A 24,390-nucleotide genomic window follows, 5' to 3' on the forward strand; every position below is an offset into this window, starting at 1 on the left:
GAAGGAAAGTAAATGAGGTTCCCGTGCAGCACAGTGGTCTCACAACAGACCTGTAAGGTCTAAGTTTAACCTAAGTAAGGTCAACCTAACCTAATGAATATACTTTTTTGATAAAAATTCACGTTGGCAAAATAAGGACAAGTTTTTTTTTTTTAATAAAAAAAATGTAATTATATAGGATTTAGCGGATAACGGTGAAAACTGCGACAAGGTTGTGTCAGCAGAAAATCTGCTTGGATTCGCCTCGAATTTCAGAGACTTCTGCTAACCTAAGAGGGAAAATATGAAAAAATAAAAATAAAAAATTCTCGCGTTCACTTCTCTTGGTGTTTTAGCGAAACAACGACACTCCAATCGGTTGCGTAATTTTACATTTGTTGCAGTTTGAAGATTAATTTCAAAGTTATTGAACTCATTTACCCTATACACACTCCACTTTTGTGAATTCATGCAATTTATGACGAAAAGAACCTTTCAGGAGAGATTAGTTTCCAAATGCTGAAGGCTTTGCGCAAATCGAAGCATTATGTCCATAGTTATTAGCATACACACATATTTTGGAAGTTAATTTTATATGAAATAGGGATAAAATAATAATCCATACATGCGAAAGTCCGTACAAAGTCAGAGAGATGTCACTACTGGCGCATATCGAGGATATGTTTAGTTAGTGTCATAACTTGGAAGAACGACAACAAGTTTCAACGAGATCGGTCTATTTCTTTTCGTTTGGCATTTGTTTGAATCGAGGAAGTCAAGTAATTTTCCTTTTTAGCAGTTGTGGTCGCAAGAGTAATGGAGATAGGGTTCCAACTCGTTTAACAATCTCCCGATTCTTTTGACTTGGCTCACTCAGATCCCGCGGACTAGTATTTGTTCCTCAATTTGAAGAAAGTTGTGGGCGGGTAAAAGATTTGGTTCAAACGAGGAGGTGAGTGAAGAAACGAATGACTATTTTTCGGATGCGGCCAAATTCTATTATTCGGAAGGGATCAACAAACTAGAACGGCATTGGATGAAGTGTTTAAGCGTAAAGTAAGACTATCTCGAAAGTGTACCTCAAAAATTAAGGTTTTTTTTTGGGTTTGTTGGGGCAGACTAGCAAGTACAGCACTCAGATAACATTAAGTCCATTGTACTGCACTGTAGTTGTATTACACTCCTTTTTAAGTTTCTTCTGCGCTCATGACCTTAGACAGCCCTCCAACCACTTCAAGGGTAGTTGAGTCCTGTACATCCAGGCTCAATTATGTCGGTAGACAGGAGAGGAGGGTGAAGCAGCGGACCACTTTCTGTGCGTCTGCCCGGCCTTCGCTCCGGTTAGGCTCGAGGTCTTTGATACTGATGTGTGAAGAAGCGACCACCTTGGCTCCTTGGCACCACGAGATCTACTCAGATTTCTTCGGAGGTCGGGAGATTTAAAGACAAAAAAAAAGACAAGTTAAGTAGTGTTTTTAGTTTAGCCCGTATTACGTGTGTGTGATATACAGGGTTTCAAATTCAAATTAAACCAATTTGAAGAATAGATTTTCTCTCAGCAACCGCCGCCATTGAACAGTGACAGCAGCAAAAACAAGATAACGGGAAACTTAAACTTCAAGGACCCTATTTTATAGTTATTTCTTCTTAAAAATAATTCAATATTACAAAAAGCAAACTGCTTTTGTTCTCCAAAGCAAGCAGATTAAAGATTAAATATATATTTTAGCGTGCAAATCAAAGCAATTAATTTTCTCCGTGCGCTCTAATAATTCAATTCACCGCAACGCATTTATAATAAATCTGCCTCATTATTCTTTGAACGTCACACAAAAGTTGTAGCACAAAGAAGAACTAGAAGACGCAGAATAAGAAGGGGAACCAAATGAATGCGAGTATGTGCAAAATGAAGAGGCAAATAGAACCCGCAAGCAATTTCCATCTGCGCCTCATTAACAAATTTCAATAGCGTACATTTTCTTTGGCACCAAAGCGCTGCCTCCAAACCAAACAGAGGCCAAGCCAGAGGCTGCTTTCAACAGCACAGTGCACACTGAATGCCGCAAGTGCGTCGCTATTTCTGTGATGCCTACCTACTGATGCTCCATCATTGCCATGACCAAAAACAATAATGAGCATAAAAAGAGGCGAAAAAAAACCAAAAACAACAAGCTGAATACATAGCAACCACTAACGCGAATTGTTCGCATGTCATTCCGCGGCAACGCCAACAGTGGCAGCTATGCCAGCATGAGCACATGCAATGGCAACGTTGACAAAAATGCCACAACAACTATCAGTCGCCCGTGGTGGGGGCAGGCAATGCGAACATCAAAAGTAGTGTTGGCGTCTATGACAAACGTATAGGCGAATGTGATAGCCGCCATAGTGTCGTCGTTGCAGACGACGTCATCGCCACCACCTCCAAAGCCATGATGATCATCATCAACGTCGTCGTTGTAGTTGGCACCGTCGACATTCGTCTTAAGTGCTGTTGCCACTCCCTTTTTTGTTGGCACTCGCGTGCCGGTCGTGCAGCGGAAATGCTTTCAAACATACACACATATATATATTCATATACATGAAAATGCAAAAATGTAGACATGTATTTGTAGTATTTGCATATATTTGAAGAAAGGCCTTGGCTGCTGATTTTGTTGTTGTGCGCACAACATAATGCCGTGCCTTCTAAGCACTACAGGTGTATGTGTCTGTGTAAGCAGCATTTAAACTTTGAACTTTTACGAGCATTTGTAATTTTCGCAATTTCACAAATGCAGGCAAATTGTCTAATTAGTTTGATTAAAAAGAATTAATTGCCAAAAGCGCATCAGTTGAATTAAATTGATTGCGGTGTGGTGGCGGGGGGATACGCTTTGCTAAATTTTTTATAGTTATGGCTTTTCTATGCAATTATGGAAGTGAAGACGGGGGATCAAAGAAGTGGGAAAAAGTTAAAAATAAAAACCCAATCCCCAGGGTATAAAATAAAAACCTCAAAATATATATGTAATCAAATAACTATTCCAAGACTACTCCGATTTGCACAGGATTTTCAGCATTATGAAGCTAATCGTTCCTGGTAGGTTCTTTTTGACATAAGTTACATGAATTCACAAAAGTGGGGTGTCTATAAGGCAAAATGTGTTCAAAAATCAGAAAATTAATTTTCAAACTGCAATAAATTAAAAATGATGTAACCGATTGGAGTGCCGTTATTTCGCTATAATACCTTGAAATGCTTGCCATCAGTCTGTACTAATTAAATTTTCAATTATTTCCCATTACTAGTAAAATTTTGGAAACAAAAGTAACCTTTTCTCGAAAAAAATGCTCTTTGTGTGTGCGAAACTCCACCAAGTGAAATAAGCGAGAATGAGCAGGCAAAACAAATTTTATGCTCTCTGATTTCTATATCTGCCGATTAGATGTTGCGTTTTACATCACTCGTATATACTATATTAAAAATTTTAGTTTACGGCTCAAACAAAGCCGAACACTTTTTAAAAATAACTGCTGCAAGTCCATCAAAGTGCATTTGCTTAGGGGACTTTATACCATCGATGTCTCTCATCCCATTCGGTGCCTTCTCCCCAGTTAAAATGAGCGATGAGAAGGTTCGCGGATTAAAGGGCAGTCAGTCTTGCAGGAATATTAGAACTTGTTTTCTTAGATTTAATACAACTTCAGAAGGTTTTCGAGTTACATCATCATGAGCAGACAATTTTTCTTCTATTAGAACTTGTTTTCTTAGTTTTAATATAACTTCAGAAGGTTTTCGGTTTACATCATCATGAACAGAAAATGTTTCTTCTATTAGAACTTTTTTCTTAGATGTATTGTAATATAACTTCAGAAGGTTTTCGGGTTACATCATCATGAACAGAAAATTTTTCTTTTCATAGATCTCTTTCCATATTTAGAAATAAATAATAATCGGAAGAGTCTTAATTTGAACTATAGGAAGAATGGGTAAGTATAAAATTTCGAAGTTGGGCAGCAATTGACACTTAATTTAGATTACAGGGACAGCCAAGTGTTTCAAACGGATGCATTGCGCAGCAAAATAAGCAATCTTCGCCTCCTCTTTCTTCTTAACGTAGTGACATTGTCATCTCTTTGAATATATTTTTCTTGTTTTTCATTTTTCCGTGGTAGGCCCCTTTTCTTTAAGAATCGAGATCAGTAAGGTGCCCTCTTAGTACTTAATTACAAGTAAAATAATTATTATTTCTTCAGTGGATTGTGATGAACTGAACTAAGTTTTAGGCCTTGTTGAGCCGTTTTTCTTTTTTTCTCTACATAGACTTTTGCTTCGATTCAGAACTTCTACTTCGATCACTTTATGAATGAATGAAAGTTTACTCTCTACTAATAGTGTCATTCATAACTTAAGCACTTGTTTTGCTATACTGTTTCAAAACTTTCGTGAAAGAACAAATTTTCTCCGTATACTCGTACGTGCAAAAAACAAAAATGCCGTATAAAGAAAAATCGCAACAGCGTTAAGGAAAACAATTATAAAAAATCAACGGAATTTTTTAGCAACTTTAGACTTGCACTTCATTGAAGTAAAATATTGTATAATGAGCTACATACCAAAATTATTTCTATAAATTCTAATTAAGAACCGTGGTATTGTGAAGGAAATTATTGTCAATAGAATTTTTCTAGTTTTTCTATAAAGTTTGAAATTCGGATTTAAAGTTGAAGCAGTACAGGCCGGGTGTTTGTTTGTTTCATATATATTTTCTTGTTACAATGTAGTTGTTATATATACATTACGAAATTGATACAAAAAATACGTGTTTGGAAATTGATTCATTGAGGCCTGCCAAAAAATAAGCTATTTGAATCTTCTTCGGATTTCTGCCACATAAGCAAAGTTTCTGTTTAAAGTTTCTGAAACTCTATATCCAGATTGCTGCGTTTATCTCTCATGGAAAGAAAAACAATCCTCTACACCCATATCCTCCACAATGCAGCTTCAGAGCTACACAAATGCAGTTGCTCTACTGCAGTATTAAAAACTTTAACGCTTTTACGTTGTATTTTTCTGACCTGCCAAAGCCACAAGGCTGAGTCAACACCTCTTCATTACATCCAACAAAGTTTTAGACTCAGTATACATTTGGGCAAACTTGCAAATTTCTAGACACACCAAGCTCAGATAATTAACGCATTAGCCAAGGTGACGCTGCAATGGGGAAGTGAAATGCGGCTCATTTCGAAAACGATCACGCAGAAACCTCAATGCTTCACCAACAAATGCTTCATGGAAATATGCAGAATATTCTGGCCCAATATAAGTAAGTAATGAAGAACTCCGGGGACAAACGAACGGCAGCTAAAATGCAGAAAATGGAGTTGAATAAGCCACGCTCTTGGAAAACCGCCCCACAGCAGCACAAAAATTACCCTACATTGGAATCTTCAGGGAAGCAGAAGCCGCAGCCGGCCCAAAAATACCTGAAAAAGGTCCATCCTACATGAAGATAAGTCAACCCATTTTGACTGCTTGTGCGCCGATAGACTAGAATTCAGTTATCACCACCCTAAGTCTGCAGACATCGCTTTGTGTAATATTTGTCAGTATTGACGTTTGCTTGTGGTTGTAGGTGGGCCATAACGTTCTGCTAATGTTGCATGTTTTCTGGGTTCTCGATCTTCATTGACCTGACTTATACTTGACTGACCGAACACAATTTATTAAACGGATCTTCAGAAATTCACAGGTAACTGCTTTGCCTTGCCTTTGGAGTTGCTCAAGGTTCGATTCTTGAAGGCTTATAACCTCACTTTCAGAGCTGAGTTAACTTAACTTTAGTCGTCTAACAGAAAATGTTGTTGTAACAGTGATAACCGCACTTGTAAATGTTAACATTTTTATGAGTTGCTTTCAGGCGCAACTAAAACCGTAACTAGGTAATTTAGGCAGCTTAGCACTTAAATCTTTGCTACGCATACTGATATTGCGACATAGATTTTAGTCACCCGATTTTTATTAGTAGTATGAAGCGGTTATCGCAACCGCAATTCAGTCATCGTTCAGTCGTCACCATGAAATCTACACTGCAGCTGCCCTGCAAAGCTAGGATTAGGACTTGATTCACATATTTTAGCTATGCTGGAGAAGCTGATATTAGTCGCCTGCAGAATTTTCTTATTAGCATGCAGGTTTTTCCCATGACAAATTCTAAATTTGTTTAACTTCTTCTATCATCGCTCCCTTTTCCCTTCCTCTTTATCATTTAATGGTACCATATTGGACGGATTGACGTCACCGAGCTGCTGAGCTGAGACATTTCGTTTGCTAACTGATTTCTAGCAATCAGTGCCGAATTGGTTGGGATGGCTATACTCAATAGAGACATGAAACCCTAATTCAGAAAAAAGATATTTTTTTGTCTGGCCTCAGCCGGCGATGATAACCTCGGAGTGCATACCTTCTACAATCAAGCTTCTAAAAAAATCTACTATTCGAAGGTGGTAGGACAACTTCATGCTTGGCTTGGTTAGCTCCGACTTCGATGCCCATTAGGGACGTGAAACACCTAATCAAGGACAATGAAGATGTATGGATCTATTGTAAAGGATCCATTTGAAGAAAACTCCGAAACGACTCCAATATAATTTATATAATAGACTCTTACACCCTTTTTAGGTGTTTGGCCGAGCTCCTTCTACTGTTAGTGCCGTGCGTATTCATGTTGTCTCACAAATTCAACATAATTTACCTAAGGTTTATCTAACCATTTACTCTGTGTGCTTTGATGCCCAGAACTTAGAACTCTCAGTCCACTTTTGTATGTATGTGTGCACATATTTATCCCAGGAACTATACACACTTAAATTATTTTCGCGCCAGAACACATACTTCGGCATGACTTCATTACTGCTTCTTGCAACATATATTCAGTTTGCTGAAAATGCTATAGCTATTTATAAATTTTACTTCATTTTAATTGCAAAATTTTATGGATACATCTTTTTATCTCTTTCTCCTTCGCCATAAAGATAGACCATAAACGCGACGTTGGTATTATTTTTAGCCACGCGTCAGCTTCGTGGAAACTGAGTGAAATACAATATTTGAGGCAAATTTTGTTGAAAGAGCAACGCTACTCTAGGGTGGTCTGGCATAAGACCTATTAGTGACTGAAGTTAAATAGTGTTTAAAGGCAGTTGGAGCTGAAAGTTATTGCGTTAATCTATGATCGTCTAGCTAGCAGGCGACACTTACATGAACAACACAAACTTTGCTTCCAAGAAATTTTGCGTGTGCAAGTGACAGCAATCAAATATGAAAGAAAAAATATATAAAATTACTAGAAGTTCTACGAAACTTTTGCGTATTTTGATTGGTGTGCCCATTAAAGAGGTTAGCTTCACTATTTTGGCTTTATTACATTCATTTGCTTTCAAGCGTTACCTATATCTGTAAATCAAGCATGAAAGGTGATGACTCTCAGATCCATATGGCGAACTTCGAGCCCTTTCTTAATAAGCTTTAACAACCTTCAATAAGAAGGTTCATTAATTTTGTACGTTTTCATTCCTGAAAGGCATCTGTATGGAGGCATTAAACCACCTATCAGCGAAGAATGAAAAGTTTTGTTTCTTGGTGGCTTAAAGTTGGAAGATGGATCACGTGTACCGGAGCTGGAATACTCACAACAGTACTCAAGAAATAACCGCCAATGGGCGCTTATCTAACCCAATTTTAGACGAAGAGTCTCACAAACGAAGTGTGGCTTGGCAGAAGAACGAAAGGGATCTGAATACATATTAAGCTGGACTATTAGGCTTAATTGGGAACAACTAATAAGGTAACATTACAGAGGGTTCCGGAACATGAATGATCCGAAAGCAACGAAAGAACTAATGGTCTCACAAAAAAAGGAACTCAACGTGGTTTGCATGCGGTAGATTCTTTCTTAGAGCTCTACTGCATAGCTACTTCGAAGATGAGAGAAATATTGATTTCTATCGCAATTCAAAGTGAAAAAGGCTACTAAAGAGATACCTGACTCCTTCTCTAAGTCTCACTGAGCTACTGCCAGAAGTTAAGTGCAAGAGTTTAAGAGCTCTTACTGCTTACTTGAGAAGATGTTGCATATTAAGATACATTAAAAAATAATATTAATATAAGACAGTAGTTCTGAAAGAAGTGAATAGCTGTTTTTGTGAGTTGTCTGAGGTGGCGCTTGAGTATATCTCCTTTGATTGCCCAGAGTGAGACCGATTTTCGTCTCATTTAGTAAAGTTTGAGAGCTTCCAAAGCGAAAAATTTCTTAATTAGGCTAAAAGTGGAGTGAAGTTCCAAGATGTTTGAAATATGACGCTCTCCAAAGTGTGTTTTGTCTGATCCCATAAGGGTTTGAGTGATCTTATTTCTAAGGCTGAGCTCGAAAGGACTATTTAAATCGCGATGAAGGTAGTTGCTAGGTATCGAGATCTAGAACTGTTAAATTACAAAACAAAAATCATTTGCTGAATAAAAGCTAGGGATATATCTTCTCTAACCATTTATTGGTAGAGGATAGTGTCCTTTTCTTGAATAAACCTAATTCTCTTCTCCTTGATTGGCGCGATAACAGCTTTCGTGATTTTGATCAAGGTTAATAGAGCGCGTCTGTCATTCCTTTCTCATACTAACCGGCGCTAGCTGGACACACCAAGTGCAGCCAAGTCTTTCTCCACCTGATCTTTCCGACGCAGAGAAGACCTTCGTCTTTCTCTGCTCCACCAGTTGATACTGCATGGAATACTTTCAGAGCCGAAGCGTTTGCCTCCATTCGGACGGCACGACCCAGCCAACGAAGCCGCTAAATCGTTATCCGCTGCGCTATGTCTATGCCGTCGTCGTAAAGCTGATACAGCTCATTATTACATCGCTTGCGATACTCATCATCGCCAATATGCAAAGGTCCAAAAATCTTTCGCAGAATCTTTCTCTCAAACACTCCAAGGGACCCCTCAAGGGACGCCTAATAAGCACTTGAAATTTATCACGCCAAAACTTTTTCAATTTAAATTTTAAGTACAGAGATCTCTAAATAACCCTCTTTAAGTACTGAAAATATTTAAAAGTGGTTTCTAAGCCATTAAATCTACCTTTTCAGCTTTCCCACATCTCTCAATATGCTGTTATGATTACACAGTAATTCACATAAAATTTGCTGACAAATTTTATTATCCTGAATTTCCATTTAAATGACACTTTTTTCTAATATTTTGTTTATAATACGAAACGATATAAGCCATTAGAAAAGACGTAGCGTAGACGCAATACGAAAAAAAAAAGAAATTACATGAAAGTTAAGGCAACAAAAATTGCCATCAAAATACCAGCAAACTTTGTAGCGGGTTTTGTGCTTATTTTCGCTGGTTGTACGTCCTTATCGTTAACTGCTCTGGTATCGGCCATGACGGTAACTCAGTTAACATAAACAACAATCCCCTGTAAAAAACGTCTAAGCACACGCGTCTCCATTGCTTTGTTGTGGGCAGCTCCTTTGTGTACACTTTTTTGGCTTCCATACTTTTGGTTATTTGTTCTGTTGATGAGTAATCGCGTCCACTAAGTCGACAAATACCAAAAACGACACTGACTTTGTCGCTGCTGTTAACGCCAAATAATGGCAGTTGATGAGTTTTTTGTTACTGTAGTCACTGTTGGGTATTAGGTGAAGGTTTTGGGTGTAGAGGGTTGCTGTTTCATTATTCAACTCCTTTATTTTGGATGAAAGTTATGCAAGATTTCTGGTCAGCAGTGAATTGCAAACGCATTTTAGCTCTTTTACTTGTTTTTCAAAAAGTGAAGGGTTTTCGTTTATAGTTTTCTGTTGGAAGATATCAGCAACTTTAGTAGATGCGGTAAACGGGAAAGCAAATAAAAAAACTAACAGCTTTGTCCTTTGTTCTACGTTTTAAGTTAACAACAAAATCAATAGAAAAATTTTCATCCTGATCAAAATAATTCAATGATCCCTATCTTACTAAAGCGCTTTTTACTACTATAGGAAGACCGTTATTGGAATATAGTTTGACCGGCTGGAACCCACACTACCAAATTCACATAGATCAGCGAGAAACCGTGCAAAAACAGCTTCCGCTACACAACAGGAGTCTAAACCTTATTAATCCTCCCATTCTTACAAGTTAAATCGCTCAGAGGGTCGAGGATTTTCTCTGTCAGGCATATTTAATAATATCCTTTGACTCCTTGGAATGTTTGAGGGAAAGATTCTGAGAAAGTTGTTTGGTCCTTTGCACGTTGGCGACGACGAGTTTCGCAACCGATGGAACAATCAGCTGTATGTGCCTTGCGAGGACATAGGCATAGGGCAGCGAGTAAAAATCCAGCGCCTTCGTAGGCTGGGTCAAGTTGTTCGAATGGATGCAAGCTCATAGGCTCTAAAAGCCGATGGAACAATGAGTTGTATGAGCCTTACGAGGACATAGATATAGAAGATCCAGCGAATAAAGATCCAGCGTCTTCGTTGGCTGGATCATGTCGTCCGAATGGATACAAAGCGTCCGGGTCTGAAAATATTCGATGCGGTACTAGGAAGAGGAAGGCCTCATTTGCGCTGGCTTTACTCCAAAATCGCTCCAATGAAGAAGAAGAATAATGAACCGTTCGATTATTATGTTAAAATTTTGATTCTCATTCCAGCATTTTCGATTTATCGGGCCCGCTTTGTGCCATTCGGAAAACGATACTAAGCTGTCTCAATAAATGATTGGTTCGCTGTACGTATTTGAATATAACTCGCAACTTTCTAAGTTCTGAGGTGTTTTTCAAAACTGAAAAAAATTAATAATTCTTTGTTCAACATTGATGGTTGATTAAAATTTTGGTATACAACTTTTTAAAGTAAAATATATCTGGTTAGTTTTAATATTTTTCTCAATTCTTTTATTTCAATTTTTTTAGAATAAAATATTCTTTTAAAATTTTATTTTGTTTTATTTTTTAGGATAAAATATTCTTTTAAAATTTAATTTTGTTTTATTTTTTAGTATAAAATATACTTTTTAAAATGGTTTTCTAAATCTTTTCTCCCAACATTTTTAATATTTTTATAAACTATTTTTTTTTTAATTTTTTTTGGATAAAATATACTTTAAAAAATTTTTTTTTCTAAGTTTTTATAATCTTTATTGTTTTATTTTTCTAAGTTTTTTGTTTTATTTGTTTTGATAAAGGGTGTTTTTTTGAGAGGTTAGGTTTTCAAGTTGGCACTACTTTTTTCGTAGATGGTCTTTTTGACAGCTGTCACTTGATTTATGCTCAGTTTGGTTTGCCATTTCATAATGAATAGACTTACACCTGAACAACGTTTGCAAATCGTGCAAATTTGGGCCCAAAACGAGATGGCCACCGATTCCGATTTTCACAAGAAAATTTTGTTCAGCGATGAAGCTCACTTTTGGTTGAATGGGTATGTCAATAAGCAAAATTGTCGCATTTGGAGTGAACAGAATCCACACACCATTGCTGAGACGCCGTTACATCCTCAAAAAGTCACTGGTTGGTGTGCTCTATGGGCAGAGGGAATCATTGGTCCATATTTCTTTAAAAATGAAGCCGGCCATAATGTTACAGTCAATGGAGAGCGCTATAGAGCCATGATTAATGACTTTTTCGTGCCTGAATTGGACGATGTTGATTGGACGACCTTTGGTTCCAACAAGACGGCGCTACATGCCATACAGCCAACGCAACAATCGATTTATTCAAGGAAATTTTTGGTGAGCGCATTATCTCGCGCCGTGGACCTGTGGCGTGGCCTCCAAGATCGTGCGATATAACACCGCTGGACTATTTCTTGTGGGGCTATGTGAAGTCGCTTGTCTACGCAGATAAGCCCGAGACGATTGACGTCTTGGAAGAGAATATTCGGCGCGTTATTGCTGACATACGGCCCCAATTGCTGCAAAAAGTGGTCGAAAATTGGGCCTCTCGGCTGGAATTTATTCGAGTCAGCCGCGGCGGCCACTTGCCCGAAATCATTTTTAAAACATAATGGCAAACCCTTATCTTTATAATAAAGCTAAATTTTTGGCCATAACATTAAATTATATACGTTTTATTTCATCTTGAAAACCTAACCTCTAAAAAAACACCCTTTATAACATATTTTTTCTTTGTTTTGATAAAATAAACTTAGTTTTTTCTATATTTTTATAATTTTGTTTGTTTTTTTTTTTAGGATGAAATATATTTAACTTTTAAAATAAGTAGTAAACATATATTATATTTTTTCTTTCTAAAAAAATGTTTAAAAAGTATATTTTAGCTTTTCTTTTCTAAAAAAAGTTTTTTGTTTTAAACTTTCTAAATATTTTTCTAAATTATTCTTTTCTTAATCTTTTTTTTTTAAATAAATATTTTTGTTTTTAATAAAAATTTTTTAGAAATATTTTTTAGAAATATATTTTTATTAGAAATATTTTTTTTTAATTTTTCTACTTTTGTTTGTTTATTTATTTAGGATGAAATAAATCTTTTAAAATAAGGGTGTAGTAAAAAATATTTTTTCCTTCTAAAAAATTTTTGTAAAGTATATTTTAGTTTTTCTTTTCTAAAAAAAGTTTTTTTAATGTTAAGATTTCTAAAAAATGTAAAATTTATTTTTTTGTTCAAAATTTTTAGAAATAATTTTTTTTAGGAAAGTGTATTTTATTCTAAAAAACAAAATTTTAGAAAAACAAATTTTTTTAAATTTTTGGTTTTGAAATTTAGAAAAATAAATTAAAAAAAAATTTGTTGAGAATTTAAAAAACAAATAAATTTTTTAAATTGTGTTTAGAAATGTAGAAATTAAAAAAAGAAGAAAAAGAATAATTTAGAAAAAGATATGTTTATAAGCTTATTTTATTCTAAAATATTATACAATATAAAACTAAGAATTTATAAAGATATTAAAAATAACCGGAGGTATTTTACTTTAAAAAACTCTATGCTAAAATTTTTAACATTGAATGCGTCCTGATGTTGTTTCACACAAGCAAATGGTTTTCTATGAAGAGTTTTTTCATGGCAGAAGTACACTCGAGGGTTTGCCATTGTTTTATGCGAACTTATTGGACGAGCTAGAAAGCGCTACACAGTTTTTAGTTTTAGTTTATAATAATAATTCAAAAACATGATTTTAAAAGTTATATTAAATTTTTATATTTAATAGACTTGGATGCTCCTTTTATTAAAAAAATTGTGTAAATTCTAATTTCTTTAATCGGTGCCTTAAAAAACTTTTTAAATAATAATAAATAATTTTCTTTCTATTTTTGCAGATTTTACGGTTTTTGGTGGACTTTGAAAACCAGTAGTAAAATTTTACTTCAAAGCAAAAATTATTAAGTGCAATACAAAAAATATTTATGCTAAAAAAATTAGAAAAGAAAAACTCTCAAAAAAATTGCACACTAAATAAAAAAAAAATTTAACAAATACCAGAAAAAATATAAATATTAATAAGAAATATATCAGCAAAAAAAAGAAAAATCATTAAATTATTTACAAGTCCGAAGCAAATAAATGCAAAAGCAAAAGAAGGAATAAATTAAAAACAAAATATTAATTAAAACAAAAAACCACTAAAGCGCCATCTACAACAACGCTAGCCGTAAAATATCATACAGAAAAAAATTAATTTAAAAAAATATTTAAACAAAATACAACTGCAAAGCTTAAAATATCGCATACACATCAGCCTAAAAGTTAATTTAGTATATAAAAAAAATAATATAAAGCAAAATTAATTTATTTGTACGCAGTTTTTCACAACTGTGTACAACAACGAAGAAAAACAAAAAATTAAAAATCTTACATTTTAGAAACTCTTTCAATTTATAAAAAAACACTCAAGAACTCACTTGCCCAGATATAACAAGAAAAAACGGCCAAAGGCAGAATTTGCATCTCACACGCTTTTCCAATTTCCATTTATAAACGAAAAGCGAGGCGAGAGCACACACCAAGAACAACAAAAACAGCAAAAACAACAGCACGAGCCAACAGCTGCATAGACAACGCGGAGTCGACTTCTTGAAGTTGCAGCGTTACTACGAAAATAAAACAAACACAAAAACGAAAACATATAAATAAAAATTTAGTGCAGAAAAATTTGCGCTCTCTCTTGGCGAAGCGACGTGCTGTAGCATTCGTCCAATTTCGCAGACAACAGTTAGTCATCGACGGCGCTTGCCACTAGTGACTCGAAGTAGATGCCACACAAGTCAAGCAAAGTGTAGTGCGCCAAGCCGGTAAAGAAGCCAATTGTAGAACAGTGAAGCGAGAATATCGAGCGAATTTGTGAATTGTAAAATTTTTCTAATAACTTTTATATGAAATTTGTAAGGCATTTCCGTGAATGTGAATTAGTGCATATTTGAACCCGCAAACAATCCAGATATAAACCAATCGAAAATAAAAAACAAAATCCAAGAAAGAAAAGACTGATTTTGATTTGGAACTTCCAAGAAGTTTTGAATGCAAAAAAAAAACAAGGGTGCATAAGTTGAGTATTGAAACTGCAAACTGTGTAAAATTTGTGACGTTTTCAAAACTGCACAATTTGGCGCGAGAGTAAAGTGAAGGTTCCTGTTAAACGTTAGAAAGCATTAAATAACAAAAATTATACGAAAAAACACCAAAAAGTGACTAAATATTTTAAATTCGTACTTGAATTTTGCCAAAACGCAAACTCGAGTGCTTAACATAAAAAGCTGTGACTGTGACAAAAACCGTTAAAACCAAAAACTACAGGGATTCACCAAACCAGCCTAAACAAAAAAAAAATATTAAAAAAAAAAACTAATTTAAAAACCTTAAATTTTTGAGTGACAAAAAACAAACATTGAATAACTTGCATTTTGAAACTTCCGCTGCGTTACTGCTGAGCGCTCAACAAACATAAAAAATCAACAACTACCTGGAACAAAGAACGAATCAGGAAATCCAACTACAAACTTCGTTACGTCCTCAGTCGATAATGGCCAACGGCAACGGCAATAATGCTAGCGCTGCCGCAACCGCCGCCACTAATGGCGAAGGCAACAGCTTGGCAACCAACGGCACAGCCACAACTACGAACGGCGGCGGCACAACAGTTGCCGAGCATTTGAATGGCGTTGGCGTAGATAATACCAATGCAACTGCTGCTGCTGCTGCTGAGGCAGCAGGCATCGGCGCCACCGGCACTGGCAGCGGCATTGATGTCGATACTGAAGCTGGAGGCGCTGCAGCTGGTGATGCGACAGACGGTGGTGTAGGCGGTGGTTTGGGCGGTGCCGTTTCCACCTCATCCATGGGCGGCGATGATGCTGGCACCGATGCGGGCGCCAGCTCATTGCCACCGTCCGAAGAGGCGGGCGGTCGTCCGCCACTCGATACCGCTTGCTCTGATGGCGGTGGCGGTCCATCGAGTTTGGGTGGGGGCATGGTTGGGCCACCAAGTCCACTAACCGGTTGCTATTTACTGATCGTGCTGGGTGAGCCACATTCGGAGGAGCATAAGGACAATATATTGCAACATTTGTTGAAGGGTAAGTACGCAGAACAATTCAATGGGATTTCTGTTATATAAAATTTTAAATGATTTGTCTTGCTTGGCAGAGTTTTGTAGACATTTTTTTTAAATATTTTATAGTGAAATCTTAATAGACCTATTTTCGTCATATGTTCCACAATCTATTAAAAATATACCAAAAGCGATTAAATTAAAGTTAAGTTGAACCTTTGAAAGATCTTTTGAAATGCAGTGACGTGAAATAAAAATTTTATATTATTACTTCCACTTTTGTAAAGAGTATCGTTTAATAACGTATATGGTGTCCCTGTAATAACTTTTGTCGCAGCTGCAGGAACGAGCAGGAAGTGGAGAATGTTGAACACGTCCTGGACCACTGATCCGCTGTTGCCAGAACGGCTCACCGCTATCTAACCTTTTACTTCTTTGGCTGTCTGGCAGACTTAGAATCCATTCGCGATCATCCTTAATATTTCATCGTTTATTAAATAGACGAAGTGGCTTCACCACATTGGCAATTATAAGCTAAGCGTGAGTCCAAACTAGCAGCCTTCAGGCCTAAGTAGATTCCTTACATCCCTCGTGGAGCGTGGCAACTACCGCCCCGTATCATCTATTTGGAAAAGTAGTTAACTAAATTTGACTGTTATATGCTTCTGGGGTTTCTTTACTTTGAATTTAGTAAAAGTGCTTTAGAGAGCTCTGATTAACTGGCTGCTCAAAGATAAATAGGAAATGAAACTGGTTTCACGCACAAGGAGCCGCCGATACTAGTATTTCACCATTCAAGCAAGAGTCTTAATTTGCGAAAATTTGTTATCCTTTAAATTTAGGTTCCTCAAATTATTTTTTCTAAGGAGATGGCTTACCTGTTTAGGTGAAAGGAAGGCCGTTCACTTTGGTGCCATTAAACGAACAAAGAGAACGGATAAAGTTGTTATGCGAATGATGGAACGGAACGGTGAATGGAAAAAAGCTGTGTGATGATAATAAAATTCCAGAGTCAGCTGATAGCGAACATTAACTGCTATTATATACTCAGCTAAAAGAGGGCCAAGGCACACGAATATTAACATCCCGATAGATAGATACTGAATAAATTTACCACATCTTTGAAACAGCTACCGCAGAAGGGAGTCGCATGTATGTTGAGCTTCACCGCATATGTAGATGCACACTTGATAGTGGCCGTTTAAGACCTTCACCATAAAAGAGAGTCACGGTTTTCCTAGCTTTCAGAACTACCTCGACCTTTAGTGATCCATCAATTGCCAGGAGGACCGATCTAGGCCCGCTTATTGAGCAGGGTAGAACGTGACTATGTGGTGGAATTATAGTCACGTTGAGTGATACGGTGGTATTGTAAAAAAAGGCGGCCTCCATCTCCATAAGTTCAAGCCGTGGAATATTCCCGCCTTCGTTGTGCGCTGTTCACACTTTTCCACCGCTTACTGACTTTATTTACAGGTCTCAGATATCTCGCTCTCATTACTAGTGAATTATTAGCTAATCACATCTCAATCATCACTCTGTTTGCATGAAAATAAATCCTCGCAGATACAGTTGGAGCCGCAAAAAAAAATACACCGCAAGAAATCAAAGTGAAATGTGCTAGCGACTTCAAACTTCAATTGGGAAGAATGTTCCCTCTTTTCAAGCATATGAACGAAGTAATGCTGTCAGTTCCCAAGTCGCAAGGCGAGCGTTCACTGCTCGGTCACAACAGGAATGTGATCTCGAAGTTTTTAAATAGGCTTTTGGAATAAAATATAGGGAGGGGTTGGAAATGTGCAGTCCACCTCCTTTAGCCTAATAGCGTTACAGACTACGACAATTTTGCCTGAAAAGTGATCTGACTTAACGCTTAGCGGTTAAGTAGGGATGGTCCATGGAGTGTCCCACTGATTCTAATGCGTAACTGCTGGAAAACGTATGGAAATCATTGAAACAACCGTCAAACAAAGGAAAAAAACGCTTCTGTTAGGTGTTTGGCCGAGCTCCTTTTCCTATTTGTGGCATCCATCTTGATGTTTTTTTCACAAATAGAGGGATCTACAGTTTTAAGCCGACTCCGAATGGCAAATGGTTTTTATGAAAATAACTTTTTCTATCAGTTTGCTTTTTCATGAACAGATATTCGAACCTATACACTCCCGAATGGTAGTCACGCACCCATTCATTCGGCTATGGTGGCGGAAGCAGTCCTCACCTTCTTTTTTCCAACTGAAACAAAAAATTGCTTTTTTTCTAAAGGACTTAAATTTATCGGCATTAGGCGCGAGCTGTGAGCCGAAACAGATGTACGGGTCAGGAAACTCGGAGTTGTTACGTCGAATCTAGCCAAGAAAAGAGTACGCTTTCGAAAGAACAAAATTAAAATTTTTATTGAAGCATAACTTTGTGTGAAATACATCTTTAAGATCCGCAGTTTCCGTAAACATTGAATTTTAGTTTCAGCTGACATTTTTTAATATTCAAAGAGAGATCAGACTTCAAACTCAAAAAGACATTTAATACCAGTCTCTTTGAATATTTATTGTAACCGCTGAGTACTTGACGATTGTAAAAACCTTCAGACCAGTACCAAAGATCGGCGGCAAGATCGCTACAAAATCTAAATCTATGATTCACTGAAGCCTTCTTCTCGCTTTGTAGTTTCGATTTAGTGAAATATTCTGTAATAGATTTTGTTGTTGTCGCGGTCAAAATGCAAATGTATATACGCGTAGATGTGATATATCTTTCAAAATTTGACCACTTAATCATTTGTACATTGTAATTTGAGACCTCTTCACCCTTACTTGCCTTCCACCTTCATTTTCTATTCTCTGGTCGAAGGAAGTAATTGAAGAAGTTGACGGTTTTTGCGTCAAAATAAGTGTAAAAAATTATTGCTAATCACGAAATGAACAAAAAAAAAATGTAAAACCGCGTTTCTAAATCAATAAACTTTCAGCAACGCTTCGCTGCAGTTGGAATGGTAATTCAAGGCAAAAAATGAAATAAAAAATGCAAGAAATCAACGAACATGCAACAATGGATGATATTTACGACTAAGCTAATACAAATACAACATGCGCAGAGTTTTCGTTTTGCTATTTTCTAATTATGATTTTATTGGTTTTACTTTTTTAACACTTGTTTTACTAAAAAGAAAGAGAAAAAAGAAAGGAAAAAGTAAGATTACAAACAGGAAATTAGAGCAGCAGCATAAATTCTTATTGCCGTTCATTGCAGGTGTGCTAGTAGTAAACCATTTTGAACAAATGTTGCAATAACATTTTTTTCAAACTTTATAATTTTTTTATTGCAAAGCAGTTCCTTGGTTGTTAAACTGATTTACGATGTGCAAGTGTCGAGCAGCAAAATGCTTGCGTGTCGTGCTAGAGAAAACGAGTTAATGTTTAGACAATCGTACAATCGGAATTAGAATTGACCGGCTGAATGACTTGCTGAAACGTTGGCTTCACAATTTTGTGATTTTTTTTTAACACCAGCGAGATTAAGCCAATGATTGCTTGAGGTATTGTCGAAACTATGAGCTAAAATGAACGAAAAATTTTCTAAATGGTTCGTTAAGCAACTGAGCCTTAGCAGCAGACCAGAGGATTGACGAAATTATTGGCTGCACGACACAGCTGAATTGATGGCGGAATGGCTGACGGGTAGCTAGCTAGAAGAAACAGCTGAAGAGGTTGCTGAATTATTAGTTAATCGATTTGATTAAAAAATTTTATGCATTAAGTACTTGGATTTTTGGCAAAAGTACGCTTGAATTATTGCCTATACTAAAGACTGAATAAAAAAATAAATTATTAGATGAATAAATTACTAAAGTATAGTTAAAAAAGTTTAAAAATTTAGTGACTGCATTATTAGTCTCAGAGACATGCTGATTTATTTGCCGATTGCTTGGCTAATAGAACAATTAAGTGACTCAAGCAAACTGCGAAAAACAAAGCCATACGGTTGCTGAATTGATAGCTGAATAAATTAAAGTAAATAACCTATTGGTATATTAGTTCAATATATGAATAGCTGAATAGCTAGCTGAATAACTTAACTGGACCTTAAATAATATCACCGAATCGTTAGTTGAGGAATACTAGGAATAATCTCTCGCATTGTTAGCTGGGTGATTGACTTATATTGTCAATAATAAATGAACTATGAAATCAAGAAATACCTAGCTGAATAATATTATTAATAATAAATTAATCGAACTAAATGAAGAGGACGATAATAAAATAGATTTTTGAATAACTTGCTGAATAATTCCCAAATGCCTCCTCACTATTCCTTGTTCCCAAATTAGCTACAAATTTTTAGCGGCATGTGGAACTAAAACTGGTTAGAATTTTGGTGAGTAAATTTGCCGAAAAAATATTTTCTTCAATCACGACCAGAATCGAGTTTAATACTTAGCTGAATAGTTTGTTGAAAATAGCTGAATAGTTTACACAAAAATCGCTCGGAAGGGTTCATTGAATGAGTAACTAAAACACAAAATTAGTTCTAAATTTTTTTCTAAATAAATCACTTATTTATTAATTCTTGCTAAATAAATCAATAAATCACACATTCTTGTTAAATAAAATTTGCCGAAAATTTTGAATAGAGGTGTTGAAAGAGACACTACTTTATTTATTAACAGCACATAATTAAATGATTGGCTGTGGAGTTGTTGCTAAGTGGTTTGATTCCACAAATAATTGCTAAATAAGACTTGCTGAATAAAAGGTCTACTACCAACAGAAAACAGAAAAACTAGCAACACTATTTCCTGGGTGGGTTCACTGAATATGTTTCCTGAATGTTTTAATTGATAGCTGAATACATCTGCTTGAGTATATGAAGTACTAAATTAGCAGTTCCTGAACTAATTTGTAAGTCGGCTGAATAGCTGAAAGGAATGCTTGGAGATTAGTTCAGTTAGAAACTTATAATTCGTTAATAATAACGTGAGCAGTTAAGTAACTCAAACAATTTGGTGAATAGCTAAATAAATATTTAATAGTTAAACTAATATTTATTTGTATGCTGAATAAAATCCATCACAAAATAGTCAATAACCTCCAAGGTAGCCATGAAATGCCGCACATCTCTTAACGAGATGGCTGAGTCATTTCACCTAAAGGTAACATGGGTTCCTGGTCATCGCGACATTGAGGGTAACTGTAGAGCTGATGAACTAGCGAGACTCGACACTAAATTGACTGATGAGTATATAGATGATGACATAGGGATACCCTTACAAACATGTAAGCTACTCATCCTTGAAGAAATTGTAAATAAAGCAAACGAAAGATGGCGTAATGAAGCCACCTGCAAAATCGCCCGTCAACTGTGGCCGACTCGAAATGCTAAACGCACAGAATCTCTGCTAAGCCAAAATAAATACAGTCTTAGCACATTGATCTCAGTCATAACGGGGCACTGCCTAATAGGTAGACACGCCCAAAGGATGGGTGTGCAAACACATGACTTTTGTAGAAGTTGTCTAGATGAGGACGAGGAAGGGACAATCTCGCACCTACTGTGCCACTGTCCTGCTCTATCCAGACGCAGGTTTACTTTTCTGGGTAAACAATTTTTGAATGAGTTGGAAGATCTCAGTTCTACAGAAATCAGAGATATTCTAAAATTTTTGAAAAGCACACACTGGTTTTAGGAGAGATAGGGACAAGCTCCCCACGCGGCATTACAATGGGCTATGAGCCTGAGTGTGTCCCACACGACAACCGCTTCAACCTACCCTAACCTAGTAAGCTGAATAGCTGAAAGAACTACTTGGCTGAATAGCTAAATTAGTATTTTTTAACCAGTTGAATAGCTCAAACAACTGCTTGGAGATTAGTGGAATTATAAACTGATAATTCGTTGGAATGTGCGCAGTTAGAGTAGCTGAATAATTTTGCTTAATTGGTATTTGTTAGCCAGCTGAATAGATGAAAGGACTACATGCAAATTAATTAAATAAGAAACTGATAATTCTTTGAGTGGTGAGCAGTTATAGCAGCTGAATAATTTTGCTGAACAGTTGAATTAATATTTGATGCAATTATTAACTAAGATGCTGCTTTCTAAGTAGTTTATTGTGTGTTTTACACACATGAGGTACTAAATTAATAGCTTGTTAGCTATTTTATTGGTTTGCTGAATAATAACTACGTTGCTGCTTTCTAAGTGTGTTTTTTGTGTTTTTAGACACATGAATTACTAAGTTAACAGTTTATAAACTATTTTATTGATTTGCTGAATAGCTGAATTGTGTTTAAGGTAAGTCGAGGAGATAAGTGGACTCAAATTGAGTACTTCTTTTAACGGGTACCTATGAAAGCCGCTGAATAATTCTGCTGAATAGCTGAATTAATATTTGGTTATGGAAATATTAGCTAAATGTTTGATTTTTAGTTAGTTTACATAATTTTTCTTTGTAAAGATACTCTTTTATCAACATATAAACTATTTTATTGATTTACTGAATATCTGAAGTGCAATTGAGCGCTTGTTAAAAGGCATCATACTGAAGATTTGATTCAATGGTTGGCACTAATAGCAGTTTAATCATTTTGCTGAATTAATTTTTGATAGAATTATTTGCTAAGTGATTGGTTATTAACTATTTTATTGATTTGTTGAATAGCTGAATTGTAGTTGGAAGCTCTTTTAGATATAATCGGTATTACACAGAGTATTTGGTGCAATGATTAGTAGCAATAGCAGCTGAAAGCGTTTGCTGAATAGCTGAATTAATAGTTTATGGAGTTATTAGCTAAGTGGTTGACTTTTAATTAGGTTATTTTATTCTTATGCATAGAGATGCTCAGTTATCAATTTGTAAGTTATTAAAAGCCTTGCTGAATAGCCGAATTGCATTTGCAAAGTTTGTTAAGAGATAAAGTTAAGAGATGCAGTTGAATAATTTTGCTGATTAGCTGATTTTATAGTTAATAGAATTATTGAGTAAGTGTTTGATTTTTGAATAGGTTATTTTTTTATGCGTATTATTTTATTTACAATATTATTTTACTAAGTTGAGGTACTCAATTATCAGGCTTTAAACTAATTTAATGGTTTGCTGAATAGCTGAATTGCATTTGACAGCTCGTTGAGAGATAAGGGGCATTAATTTTAATATTTGGTTCAATGGTTGGCAATAATAGTAACTGAAATTGTTTGCTGAATTAATAGTTGCAGAAATTATTAACTAAGTTATTGGTTATTAGCAAGAAATTGAAGAAATTTCCTGAATTAAGAACTGATTATCTGTAATTTAAGTTAAAGAGTTGAATCGATATTTGATGAAAGTATTGCCTTAACTGTTCTATGAATGTTTGATGAAACTCTTGATTAAAAAAAAACCTTTACGCAATGTCAAGTGTCGACATCATCTTCGGCAGCTTCTCAAGATCCTCCTTTTTTAGATTGAAATAGTATTAAAATTGCTTCTTAAAAAAAAAAAACACAACAGATTGCAATCAATTTGGAGTAAAAAAAAAAAAATGACTAAAACTTGCTTGGTTAATTATTGGCTGAATGATTAATTTTTAACCAGATTCTCCCAGAATAACTGTCTAAAGCAGTCGCATTACTCACGTAACTGAGCATCTTTTCTTAAGCTTAGAACTTAAAGTCTGCCTGACAAACTAACTTATTGACTTACTGTCTTATTCACTCTCTGCACCTCCGACTAAACGTTCCAACTATTTCATATGGCAGTATCTACTTGTCAATCTGTTGCACCATATACGATCAAATATTCTCTACACTAAGCAAATGTCTTAGCAACCATCTGCCTGTCTCTATATATCCATCAGTCCATCTATCAATCTACTCATCACACCATTCTTCTACCGTTCCTAAGTCTATCTCTCTTTTTTCTCCTGACTCTCGCACGCGATGCCAATTATTGAAGCGCTAAAGTTTCTATTAAAGCCATTGCACTTAGCCAGTCAGGCGGTCAGTCAGCCGATCAGTCAGTTGCACGCTGTGGCCGTTAGCCAATTAGCCACTTCAGTTAGCCAGCTGGCCAGCGCAGATTCTTGTGCTTGTTTACTTTTTTCTTTATACATATAAATATAATTTTATGATTTTCATTTTATTTTTTTTCTAGCTTTGACTAGTTAGAGCACTCATGTCTGACTTTCAATTGGAATTACATTTTTAATGGATTCTTTTGCTGGTTAATTGTGCGGCCGCAGCTGAGTTTTATTTTTCATATTCTTTATATTCCATATTTGTTTTAGAAAACTTTTATGAGGTAGTTGGTAATTTGATGGAAAATTGAGGTTGTAAAATTTTTGGCGCGCAACTGTGAAGTATAAAACCTACGAGGCTTCAAGTGTTAATTGCGAATGCGGCAATGAAAAACAGAAAAAAACTAAACAGAAATAAAAATTTAATTTATTGAACGAGAAGCGTTTGAATGATTAGAAGTTGATTAATGACATTTGAATATCAGTGAAAATATGGTTTTGCTGGATATTTGAATTTCTGCGGGTGGTAATTGGAAAAATGAAAATATTTTTTTTTGTTATTATTACCTCTGATATTCTTTCATTCCTATATAAAATCCATACTGAAATTATCTAAGTTGACATTGGTTCTGTTGCTGCGTTTATAGTCACTTAATTATGTTATTTTATCATATAACAATATTTGTAATTTTTTAAAACTAAATTTTTTTTCGTTAACTTTACTCGAAATTCACAAAAAAATTTCCACATACAAGGCTGAGAATTTCCTTCAAAGTTCAAAATGTAATCTCAATCTTAAACAATTTTTAATCAAAACCTTCAAAAATTTTCTGGGTATGTAGTTTTTAAGCCCGTTAAATTTTAGAATAACAAAGTGTAAATCTAAACTT

The sequence above is a fragment of the Anastrepha obliqua genome, chromosome 2 (genome assembly GCF_027943255.1).
Source record: "Anastrepha obliqua isolate idAnaObli1 chromosome 2, idAnaObli1_1.0, whole genome shotgun sequence".
NCBI lineage: Eukaryota > Metazoa > Arthropoda > Insecta > Diptera > Tephritidae > Anastrepha > Anastrepha obliqua.